Raw genomic sequence first — 12,175 nt, 5'->3', positions numbered from 1 at the left:
ATTCCCATTTTGACCAAATTATTAATAAAGCTAATAGATCTCTCGGTTTTATTAAGAGATGGTCAAAAGAATTTTCCAACCCCTATGTAACTAAAGCGCTTTACATTTCCCTAGTCCGTCCTCATCTTGAATATGCATGCCAAGTATGGTCTCCCTTTTATGAAAACCATTCACTAAGAATTGAAAATGTTCAAAGACGTTTCGTTCGATTTAGCTTACATGGCCTCCCCTGGGATGATACATCCAACTTGCCTCCTTATGCCGATCGACTAAAACTGATAGGTTTGCAGCCGTTATATTATATTAGGCGCAAAAACGCTGATAAATTATTTGCTCACCAATTGTTAATGGACAATATAGATTCCCCGGCACTCCTGAGTGATATTCATCTTAACACTAACCCTCGAAATCTGCGATCTGTTTCTCTGTTCTATATCCCTCATTACCGCACTAATTACGGGCACTTTGAACCAATGTCCAGAATTCTTCGTCACTGCAACGCTGCTATGGTAGTTTTCGATTTCAACATTTCCAAATCCCATCTGAAAGATACCCTTTACTTTTTCCCTTTTTGAGTCCGAATTCCCCGTCCCCTGTAATTTTAAGTTAAATAAAATCAAAATTGTTAGTTCTTGTACATTAAAGAGCTTTTATGAGGGCCTTAGGGCCCACATGAATTAATGTTGAAAAAAAAAAAAATGTTAAGCTAGTGTTAAGTTAAGTTAAGTAATGATAGCTTGTATTAAGCTAAATAAATAAATAAATCCTTAACGGGATTCCCCATTAAGTAAAACGATTGGAAAAGCAGAAAAATGATCAAAGGAAGCTATGTTTTGATGATGTTCAAATGGTAGACATGTGCATTCAAGAGGACACAAGCGTCCACAGGTTTTTTCTTAAAACCAACCTCTGTCTATCAACTCCTACTCTCACCTCCACGTGGTGAACATCGGGTGCCTAGTACCTCGACTGTAGATTGGGTTCCAACCCCCGTGGAAAGTTGTTGGGGGCAGCAAACGAGAGAGGTGGGGAGAGGTGTTTCCACTAAGGCACCTCTCCTTATCCAGACGGCAGCGGAGGAATTCCCGAGATGGAATCAACGGTGGCGTCTACAGTTCCAGTAAGGTTGAACTACTTAGTGAACACCTTATAGGGCTTCTTCGACTTATTCAGAGCCCAGGTCTGTAAGGAGCGGTTTTATCCGGCTCCCCATCCTTGGAGTTATACTTAGGATCTGGCCCTCCAGGTTGGGGGTTGTGCCGTCGGGGTGACTTCCTGGCCACGTAAAAGCTTTCAAAGTTGCGAAGCACCAACAAGCCTCGGATACGGACGGATTTACTGTTGACAACCAACGCAAACGAATAAAGGACAACGAACTTCGGATATGCACGTGGAATGTTAGGTCCCTTAACAGACCACGTGCGGCCGAAGAATATCACCGCCATCCAGGAAATACGATGGGATGGGCCGGGCAAAAAGAGGATGAAAAACTGCGATATTTACTATGGTGACTGCTACCACGAAAACCAACAGCGCTTATTTGGATGCGGCTTCGTCATTGGAGCCAGACTTAGGCAAGAAGTCTTGAGCTATAGGTGCATCAATGAACGCCTCATTAAAATAGTCCTGAGCGATTTTAATGCCAAGCTAGGAAGGGAAGACATCTTTGGTGGAATAATCGGGAAGAACAGCCTGTACGACAACACTTCCGACAATGGATCCAGGCTCATAGATTTTGCTGAGGGGCGAAACGTCATGGTAGCCAGTACGCGTTTTCCACACCTCAACATCCACAAAGGAACTTGGACTTCTCCAGATCAATCTACCGTCAACCAGATTGACCATATTGCGATTGACGCCAGACACGCTTCCAGCATTATGGATGTACGAACTTTCCGAGGAGCTAACATCGACTCGGACCACTACCTCGTTGTAGCCAGGGTAGCACTTCGGATTTCCAGACCCAAGGCAAAACAGGGAGGTGCTGGGAGAAGATACAACGTCGAACGGCTACAATCGCCAGAGATCGCCAAATCCTTTTCCGACCGAGTGACAAGTAACCTCTCTCGAAGTTCTCTGCCGCCAACACAATGTATCGAAAACCAGTGGCAACATTGCCAAGATGCAATCAGTGAAGCCGCCTCTGATGTGCTGGGTTTCAAACAGCCACCAACAAGGAACCCCTGGTTTGATGAGAAATGTCGGCAGGCAAATGCAGCCAAACAACAGGCACGCAAAGCGGCGCTGCATAAAAGGACGAGAGCTGCTCATGAGCTCTATGAGCAGAAGAGGCGAGAGGAACGCCGACTTTTCAGAAGGAAAAAGAGAGGGCATGAGAAGCGTGCGGTCGAAGATGTTGAGAGGTATAAAAGCAGGAATGAGGAAAACGAAAGTGGAAACATCATAGTGGAACCGCAGTCAATGCTGAGGATATGGAAGGACCACTTCTGCAGACTATATAACGGCGACGAAGAACTGAATCCCGCTGTCAGGCAGGATGACCCATTCGATATAGACGACGAAAGCCAACAATCCCGTCCTCCCGACTTAGACGAAGTAAAGATTGCCATATCTAAGTTGAAGTCTAATAAAGCCGCTGGAGCAGATGGCTTGAATGCCGAGCTCTTTAAAGCAGTTGGAGATAAGCTGGTTAGGAGCATGCACCAACTTATCTGTAAGATATGGTCGGAAGAAAACATGCCCGATGAATGGAACCTCAGTATTGTTTGCCCGATCCTGAAAAAAGGAGACCCTCTAAACTGCACTAACTATAGAGGAATAAGTCTACTTAACATCACCTATAAAATCTTCTCTGCCATAATATGTAAACGTCTAAAGCCCATCGTCAACAACCTGATAGGTCCTTATCAGTGTGGTTTTAGACCAGGAAAGTCCACAGTTGATCAAATATTCACATTACGGCAGATCCTGGAAAAAACTCAAGAGCACCAAATCGACACCCACCATCTTTTCATCGATTTCAAGGCCGCATATAACAGCATCTACAGGGACGAGCTGTATAGAGCCATGTCTAGTTTTGGCATCCCTGCCAAACTCGTCCGTTTGTGCAGGATGACCATGGAGAATTTACGCTGCTCCATAAAGGTTGGAAACAACTTAACAGAACCTTTTGATGTCAAAAAAGGTTTTAGACAAGGTGATGCGCTGTCATGCGATTTTTTTAACATCGTGCTTGAAAGAATAGTGCAGAGCTCACACGTCAACACTAGAGGCACTATCTTTCAAAAGTCTGTCCAATTACTGGCATATGCTGATGACATTGACATAATCGGAAGAACTCAGCGTGATGTCAATGGGGCTTTTGTGAGTATTGAGGCAGAGGCGGCAAAAATGGGTTTAACGGTTAATGAGGGCAAAACAAAGTACATGCTGTCGTCTAGAAAGGACATACAACACCGACGTTTTGGTCAAAACGTCACAATCGACAGACGTACCTTTGAGGTAGTCAAAGACTTCGTCTACCTAGGCTCCGCTGTAAACGCAGAAAACAACACCAGCGCTGAGATCAAACGCACAATAACTCTTGCTAACCGCTGTTTCTTTGGACTAAGAAAGCAATTGAGTAGTAATGTCCTCTCTCGAGGGACCAAAGTGTTGCTATATAAGACCCTTATCATCCCCGTCCTGCTATACGGTGCAGAAGCATGGACCATGACAAAAGCGGATGAAAGCACCTTGGGTCGCTTCGAGAGAAAAGTTCTTCGTGTGATCTACGGTCCCGTATGCATCGAAGGAGAGTGGAGGAGAAGATGCAACGACGAACTGTACGGGCTGTACAGCGACGTAGACTTAGCAAGAAGAGTAAAAGTCCAACGACTAAGATGGCTGGGTCACGTAGAGCGCATGGAAACCAATGCTCCGGCCCGGAAAATCTTCGAATCCGCACCCACAGGACAGCGCAGTAGAGGAAGACCACGGATAAGTGGCGCGCACAAGTGGAAGGTGACCTCACTTAACTTGGAGCGCGAAACTGGAGACATCTAGCTAGGGACCGAGCTAGATGGAGAAGTTTGTTGGGTGAGGCCCTAGTTCACACAGGACTGTAGCGCCACCTTAAGTAAGTAAGTAAGAAGCTATGTTTTTCCTGACAAACGCATTTAAAAGTTGTTCACGTTATAAGGCTTTCACACACAGTTCACGCTACAGAGTAGTCAATGTAAAAAAAAAGTGTTAACGTAAGACGGTGGTTTTGCTATCGCGACTCTAACTTCTTCTAAAAATTCCATAAAATTTGAGAAAGTTAAGAAGCTACAAAAATATTCCTAAAATTATTGATTTAATGTCTCAAAAGTGTTGACAGATAACTTTCCACATTTTGCTAACGAAAAACCGAAAATAATAACAAATCAGTATCAATCCCACTTAAGTTAGCCAACAATTTAACATGAACATTAAGCTAATTTTAGCAATCAATTCTTCACCCATTAACCCTTGTCACTCAACAACCTTCATACATAGTATATACAATATAACATCAACCCTCTTCAAGTTGCAAAAGCTTCCCGCTGGCTGGCACAAATCATTGCCAACTTTACCAGATGACCACACTTCTAGATGTCCATTAATTCTTCTGCTGGAAGTAACAAAATAGTACGTAGACTAGGAGCATTCGAGTAAATTGATTGGAAACAATCAACTTGACGTAAGTAAAAGGAGTGATGTATGTGTGGACGATTATGTGGCCATGTGGTGTATAATGTATGGAATCAATTACATATTTCATCCCTTGGAACCTTTAAGAAGATTATTTTCTAATAAAAGCAGAAACTAAAATCGGCTTTTCAGGAATTACGAATTATATTGAAAAAGCAACTTGGCAAAAAGAAATCATAGAATATTGTTAATCGATTGATATTTCCATTGGATTTATACAGCATTCCATTTATTGGCCAATATACCTACTTTTGTTCATAAGATCGAATCTGGTTTTGTGGGATAAGACAGAAGGTTAAAAATCGACAAACAAATAAATGTATTAAATCCCTTAGCCAAAGAATGAAGTTCTACGTAAATCTATATATACATTTCATACATGGTGTGGATTATGAAGAGGATTTCTTGAGAAGAGTGTTACCTTTAACACCATCTTTCTGTAGCATAATAAACAATCCAAGAAGACGCCATCTCACATCGAATTTAATGCGGGTCTTGTTGTTTTTGTATAGCCGCTGGGCTGGCTGTGGTTAACACAGATTTGTATCTTATTAGTGGGCGGAGATTGAAAATTCATATCACTTCGATCTTTATAAGCAGAGGCAGAGTGCTTCTTCCTTAATAATACGAAAACATTCCAATATTTGATTTTCTCATGAACGCTTGATCAGAAGCAAACAACACACTGGAAATATAATTGTATTCGAAGTTCAGATTGCAATCAAAAGATTAAGAATGAAGGTGGCCAAAAGTTAAAGGATAATGATTTTCGAGGGAAGATTTGTTTGCTTATATGTATACTTATGTGAAAAGTGAGATCGGCCTCTCTTGCCCTGAGAAATATATTTTATTTAATGTGTTTTATCACAAAATCAGTTACGTACAATAAATAACTTTTAACTTTTGCTGTAAACAAATCGTACTGTAATAATATTCAATCAATGGAATTTTGAAGATTTGATATAAATTAATGAATTTAAGGACGAATTTTTCAGTGAACTAGCGCATTGGACATTTGGAAAGTCGATGAAGAAAACCAACTGACGTCAAATCTAAGGACCTAGGACATTATAATCACCCATAATCAGAATTGTGAAAGTCTTTAGACAAGGTGATGCGCTATTATGTGATTTCCTTAACATCATTTTTCTAGAGGCACTATCTTTCAAAAGTTGGCCCAATTACTGGCTATGCTGAGGACATTGACATAGTTGAAAGATCGTAGCGTGATGTCAATGAGGCTTTTGCGGTTATTGAGGCATAAGCTGCGAAAATTGGGTTTAGTGGTTTATGAGGGCAAAACAATGTACATGGTGTCATAAAGAAATTGCCTACAACACCGACGAAGTCTCAGTTAAAACGTCACCATCGACATGTAGTAAGGACTTTGTCTACCAAGACTCCGCTATGAACACATAAAACAATACCGCAGCGCTAAGATCAAATGAAAAATGACTCTTGCTTACCGCTGTTTCTTTGGGTTAAGAAAGCAATTGAGAAGTAAAGCCTTCTTTCGAACGACCAAAGTATCGCTATATAAAACCCTTATGATCCTCGTGCTGATTGGTGTTGGATTGGTGTATTTTTTAAAAATATTCATTAATTATTAGCTTTCAATACCTTAGAGCGTTTTTTAAATAATTGTAAAGTTCTAAATAGTTTTTTAAATTCAGGATTTCTAGGAACTGATCACGGTTAAGTATTTCGCTTCCAAGGAATCTTTTTCTGTAAGTTCAGAAACAAGGACACACTCCTACAAAATGATACGTATTTTCAGTAGCGTCAAGGTTGCAGATCGTACAAATTCCATCCGTATTATTTTTAAATGCTCGTTCATTGAGGTTGAGCAATCCACACCTGGACTTTAATACCATACTTATCATTTCACGCGAGTTACTATCATTGAAATAGTTTGGTACCTCAGCATGGTTCAAGTTGCAATATTCATCATGGAATCGTGATTGTAGAGCTCTATTAGTGTGTTCCGACCAATGCCTTTCTACAAGTTTTTCGCAAGTTTCTGCGTGCAGTGCCTTCCATTCAGACTTAGTGTTCCAGTCAAACTGAATGTTCAGATCGTTAAAGAGTTCTGACCAATTGTCAGCCTAGTAGATCTTTTTTCTCACGATGATATCCATAAGTCTTCTTGGCAGCCTGTTTTCAGGGAGCGTGCTTACCTTTTGGATGTATTTAAAGTGGAGTTTTAATGTAGTAATATAAGCTTTTCTTAGACCAGTTTCAATATTGAGAACATAGTTTGGCGTGTTATTAGGAAGGGAGAAGCATATTTTAATGAAAAACCTTTGCAACTTTTCAACTTCGTCATTCGCCGAATATCCCCAAACTTGAGCACAGTAATTCATTATAGACTTTGAAGTAGCTTCGTATATTTTGAATTTATCTGAGTGTTGTATGTTCTTATTTATGATAAAGTTTTACCAAGTAGCATTAATTGAATTCTTAGACATTACTAGCCTTTTCGTAAGATGATCCGTCCACGACATATTGTATGTGAGATTTACTCCTCGGTACTTGAAAATGAAATTGTTAGATATTTTGATCTCGGTGTCGTTGTACTTCCATTTGTCTTCAGCTGCTCGACGTCCACCATTTCGAAAAATAAATATTTCTGATTTTGTTAGGTTCACATGCAGTTGCCATTTGGAACAATAATTTGCAAAGCTGTTTATCATTATCTGTAAGGAAGCAGGATTATCTGAGAGTAGCACTATGTCGTCTGCGTAAGGTAGAGCTTTTACCGACACTCCATCCATAGTAACTCCACACGGCAAATCAGAATCAAGGTCGTTTAAGAACAAGATAAATAGCAGAGCGCTAAGAACACAACCTTGTTTCACACCTTGAGTAATAGGGAAGTAGTCACTGATATGAGTGCCGTTCCATACTCAATACTGTAGCAGTGTTGTTGTCTTAACTGATCCTAGTTGACTTGTGATATATTGATATTTCGCTGTTTTGCTGAAACCAGATTTCCATTCGAAAGCTGAAAATCTACACTTCCTGTGCCTGTTCTTACATTCAAAAAGCCAACTAGTATGAAATTATTAAGGTCTGTTTCTTCGAAGAGAGTTGTAAGTTTTTCAAAGTCGCTTCGTCAGTGATTGCAGTTGATGTACACAGCGACCAGGTTAAGTAAATCACCTCCAAAATAACCTCTGAGAAAAACGGTGTCGGTACGTTTCTTGCAGCCGCCACTTGCTCTGCCTCTTATTTGCTGTTGTGTTCTTGTCACAGGGATCCATTCAAGTTTATAACTAGGGAAGAATTTTTCGTATCTTATACTATTTTCTTTTGTTACAAAAGGTTTCATATAAAGAAAATATTTCAAAATTACATATTTATTTATAAAAAATACAAATAAGGTTTTATTTCCAAGACCTCTAACATTGAAAGATAAAACCTGACAGGCATCTAATTGTTAAGCTTGATTTTGAGAGTTACTTGGACTTGGCATGTTTAGTTTTTTAGTTTCGTTTACAATTACAGTGTAATTAAGATTTGTTTTATTTAGTAGACTAGTCTTGTAAGCCTTGCTTATATCGCTAAAAGCTGTAATTACTCCCTCAGAGCTGCATTTGAAACGATGGTTGTTGACTTCGATGGCCCACCGCTTAATCTTGGCTTTAAGATTGGGATTGGTTTGTGTTAAACATTTTTTGATTTGACGTAAGTGGTATTTCTCTCTTATTTCATGGTACAAAAGGTCTCTGTTGATAAATATCCTAGAGTTTCTCAAGCGAGACGAAAAAATTGTACTTACATCGTTTACATTTCCAAGTTCGAAAACAAAAGCTGACGAGTTCTAGCTTGCGCTACCGATTTTTCTGGTGTTGGTTGTTGTAACGGACATTTATTTTCTATTTTTCGGTTTAGCAGAATTTCGTTCCTTTAAGCTTCAGATTTTAGAGTTTCGTTTTCAGCTTGAAGAGCGGTTAAATCATTTCTGATGGTATTGATGTCATCTTTTGTCGCTATATTGGCTAGCTTTCCTTATTATTAAAGCATTGCTTCCATGCTACGTTGAGCTGTTTTCGCCTAAAGAAGTTTGTCAGTGAGATGCTTTTCCATGCTCAAGTTCCTAGTAAATCAGACTCCTAGATATTTCTTTCACTAACTCTACTCTTTCCCCATTCTATTATAGTGCCATACGATCTAACACCGCCATTCTTGAAAAACATCATTTTGATTTATTTAAATTTACCACTAGGTTTTACCTTTTACAATATTCAGCAAGTTTATTTATCATTAGCTGAAGGGACCGCGGAGTATAAGCGAGCAGAACAATGACGTACTCGATTCCTGCTGGATTTTTTATACATAATTTATTTCGCCGATCCAAAGTGACGCCTGCAAATCTCAGCTGTCATTTGCCATTAGGCGGATTCTTGTATCTGATTGGCCAGCTGCCAAAAAATAACCTTCCAATTTAGGCAACCTGAATGGAAAGCTGACTAGAAAGTTTGTCAATAAAAATCTCCCTAAATATTAAGTCCTAGCTCCTTCTATAAAAATGACAGTTGATCATGTTTTCTCATTCAACTGCCAACTGAACTTTATTACTTTATGATTTATTTGTTTTCTGCACAACTTCTTTTGATGCTTGTAAAAGGATTTCTTGTAAATAAAAGAATTAAGTAAAATTTCTGTACAATAAAAAATAAGAAATCGTGATTAACTTGTAGCTTGAGGAGTGTTTTGTAGACAACAATGATTTTGGTAGTTTTCGTACTATAAACTTTAAGTAGAGGTTAGTGAACTAACCATTTTACATTTGAAATTCTTGACACTTGAAAAACTTACTAGCTGTCTAAGTCAAAATATACGTTCAAAGAATAAAGTTGACGGCAAATAAAGTCCCTCGTGTTGTCTGAACCTAACTATTGACGATAAATAGATCACTTAAAGATCGAATAACTTGTTAAGATTGTTAAAAGTTACTTTACTACAAAAGTGTTGATTGAAACGTAGGAATTTTTCGAGCATTACGCAAAGACTGTGCAGGAAATCGGTACAACTTTGAAGAAATTTGAAGAGAGTGGAAAGTTGGAAACGTCAATCTTAAATATTGCTGCTACAAGTGCGAGTGTTTCTGGAGATCCAAATTTATTGATATTTCGACTATCACAATAATAGAAAGTGTCGTCCCTTTAAACGCCGTTCTTTTTGACCGTCGCGCGAATTAAAAAATCAAAGAATTGTGGTTTCAAGAAAACGGTTGAACAAGAAACAAACATAAAATAGATATTGCGTGAGAAGTTTCCTGGTCTCATAATTTCACGTTTGAACACAGATTATTGTTTTTCTGTGGAGCTACGCAAACGTCTCGTTTACGCGATTAATCCTTTTCTTGAGTTCTACAGAATCTAGAGTCCAATTTGAAAGCATTAAAACCAACATTGCTCAAGTTAAATGTTTGAAAAAATGGTTAAAATTTACAACCATTTCAATAGAATTATTTTTTCACACTTGATACAATGTTTATCAAATAAGAGTGACTTTATATACAAGAAACAAGATACATTAATTATTTCCTATCTTATAGGTAATAAATCAGGAGAACTCATAAAAAGATTGATTGATTTTTTCGGTTTTTGTGTATTTTTGATTTGCCATTTTTGTTAAGTTATTAACGTCCTTTCGTGCTTCAAACAAATGCTAAAGTTTATATAAACGACCATCACAATAATTATTTATCCTTGGAAATTGCATAATGCTTATGCATCCGCATCCGCCATCCTCCCTCAACAACCGGCAATGATGGCGCCATGAAACACAACTCAACTATACACAAGTCACCTAAGGAAAAAGGACACTGAACCCAATAGTACATTATACAGAAAGGATTTTACTCGAATTTTTGTACGATGTAGAGTTGAGAATTTCTCAAAGAAAAAATAGAAACATAAAGACACACACCCAGTTCCCAGTCTCTTCATAGTGGAAGCCATTAAAAGGATGAATAAAATAGATAGTTATGGGTGCGCCAAAAAACAAAAAAGACCGACAACCGACGAAGACGTCGTCGTTCGTTGCTCGATAACAAGACTTAGTAAAGGGCTTGGTGAAGTCTTTTTAACAACAATAAATAAAAAGAGAAAAATTATATTATCTATTAAAAATCAATTACGTTCATCTTAAGGATCAACAATGACCGATTCGATAGTAGATGACAGGCATGGAAAAAAAAGAACAACAACAACTATGATAAGAAGGAGTGATGTTTTATACAAGCAAGTATGTACTTTAGGGACAGTTATGGCCAAATTAATGGGAACAAAACTTAATTTTTAGGAACTAAGGACATTAACCATTATATTAAAGATTCATATTTTATAATTTTAAAGATGGAAATGGACTCGGAATCCAGGAATGCAGGTTTCATAAAAGTCTGTCCAACACTTACTTTATTCGAACTTGAACGAAAAATATATTTAAAAAAAAAAAAGGTTTTAATAATTTCACTTTTCGAGAAAATCATGTTTTTTTCTGTTGCAACAGCAAAGGATTAAGGTGTCCTTAATCCAGGGAAGGAACGTTGCTGTCATATCAAACAAGCCTTGGCACAAGTCTGAGCCTTGTAAACAACCATCAAATTCAATCAATAAGGGGTGTTTAGTTATAGGTTGCATGTGTCGAACAAGCCGCCCAACCATTCCAAGCAAACCGTAAGCAAAAGAAATGGAGGACCCATGGACTATTAGCAGATCATTGTCAACGATTACTAGGAAGGCCAGAAAGACCTTTCCAAATACGGTTTGCTTACCCTTGGATTGAAAACGAAATTCTGGATCAAGCATTCACAATTCAAGAAGTAGAGACTGTTCTTCACAGGTGCAGAAACACCAAAGCTTCAGGAGACGATCGCCTTCCTTATGAATTGTAGAAATATGCTTTAGAAAACTTTTTAATAAAACTAACATGTAGTATACAACTACATCTTCATGAGCTATGACTTTCCAGAAAGCTTTCGAAAGCATATCATTTTCCCAATTTTCAAAAAAGGCTACGTAAACGAACCAACAAACTATCGTGGCATATCTTTTATGAACTCTGTCATGAAATTCAAGATAACAATCTACTAACCGAATATCAGGCTGGTTTCAGAAAAGAATACTCAACGATGGACAATATATTTTCTTGGACGTGTATTGCCAGATCATTCCTAACGAAAGGAAAGAAGTTATACACTTTTTTCATTGACTTCAAGTCAGTTTTCGATTCAATTGATCGGAATTCATTGTTTTACAAGCTAAGATGCTTATGTATTTTCACACAAATGTTGTATATGCTGAAAGTACTCTACGCGAGCAACCAAACAACGGTATGGAATGGAACAGAAAGATCAGAGTGGTTCCTCACGAAATCAGGTGTTAAACAAGGCTGTCTTCTGAGCCCAGCTCTTTTATCTTTTCCTAGATGATCTCATTGCATTTTTACCTGATGGAATTAGTTTTTCCGGGGCCACAATTAAAGCACCGTT

This window comes from Eupeodes corollae, chromosome 1 (assembly GCF_945859685.1).
Source record: "Eupeodes corollae chromosome 1, idEupCoro1.1, whole genome shotgun sequence".
Classification (NCBI taxonomy): Eukaryota; Metazoa; Arthropoda; class Insecta; order Diptera; family Syrphidae; genus Eupeodes; species Eupeodes corollae.
Note: the sequence above shows the minus strand (reverse complement) of the source record.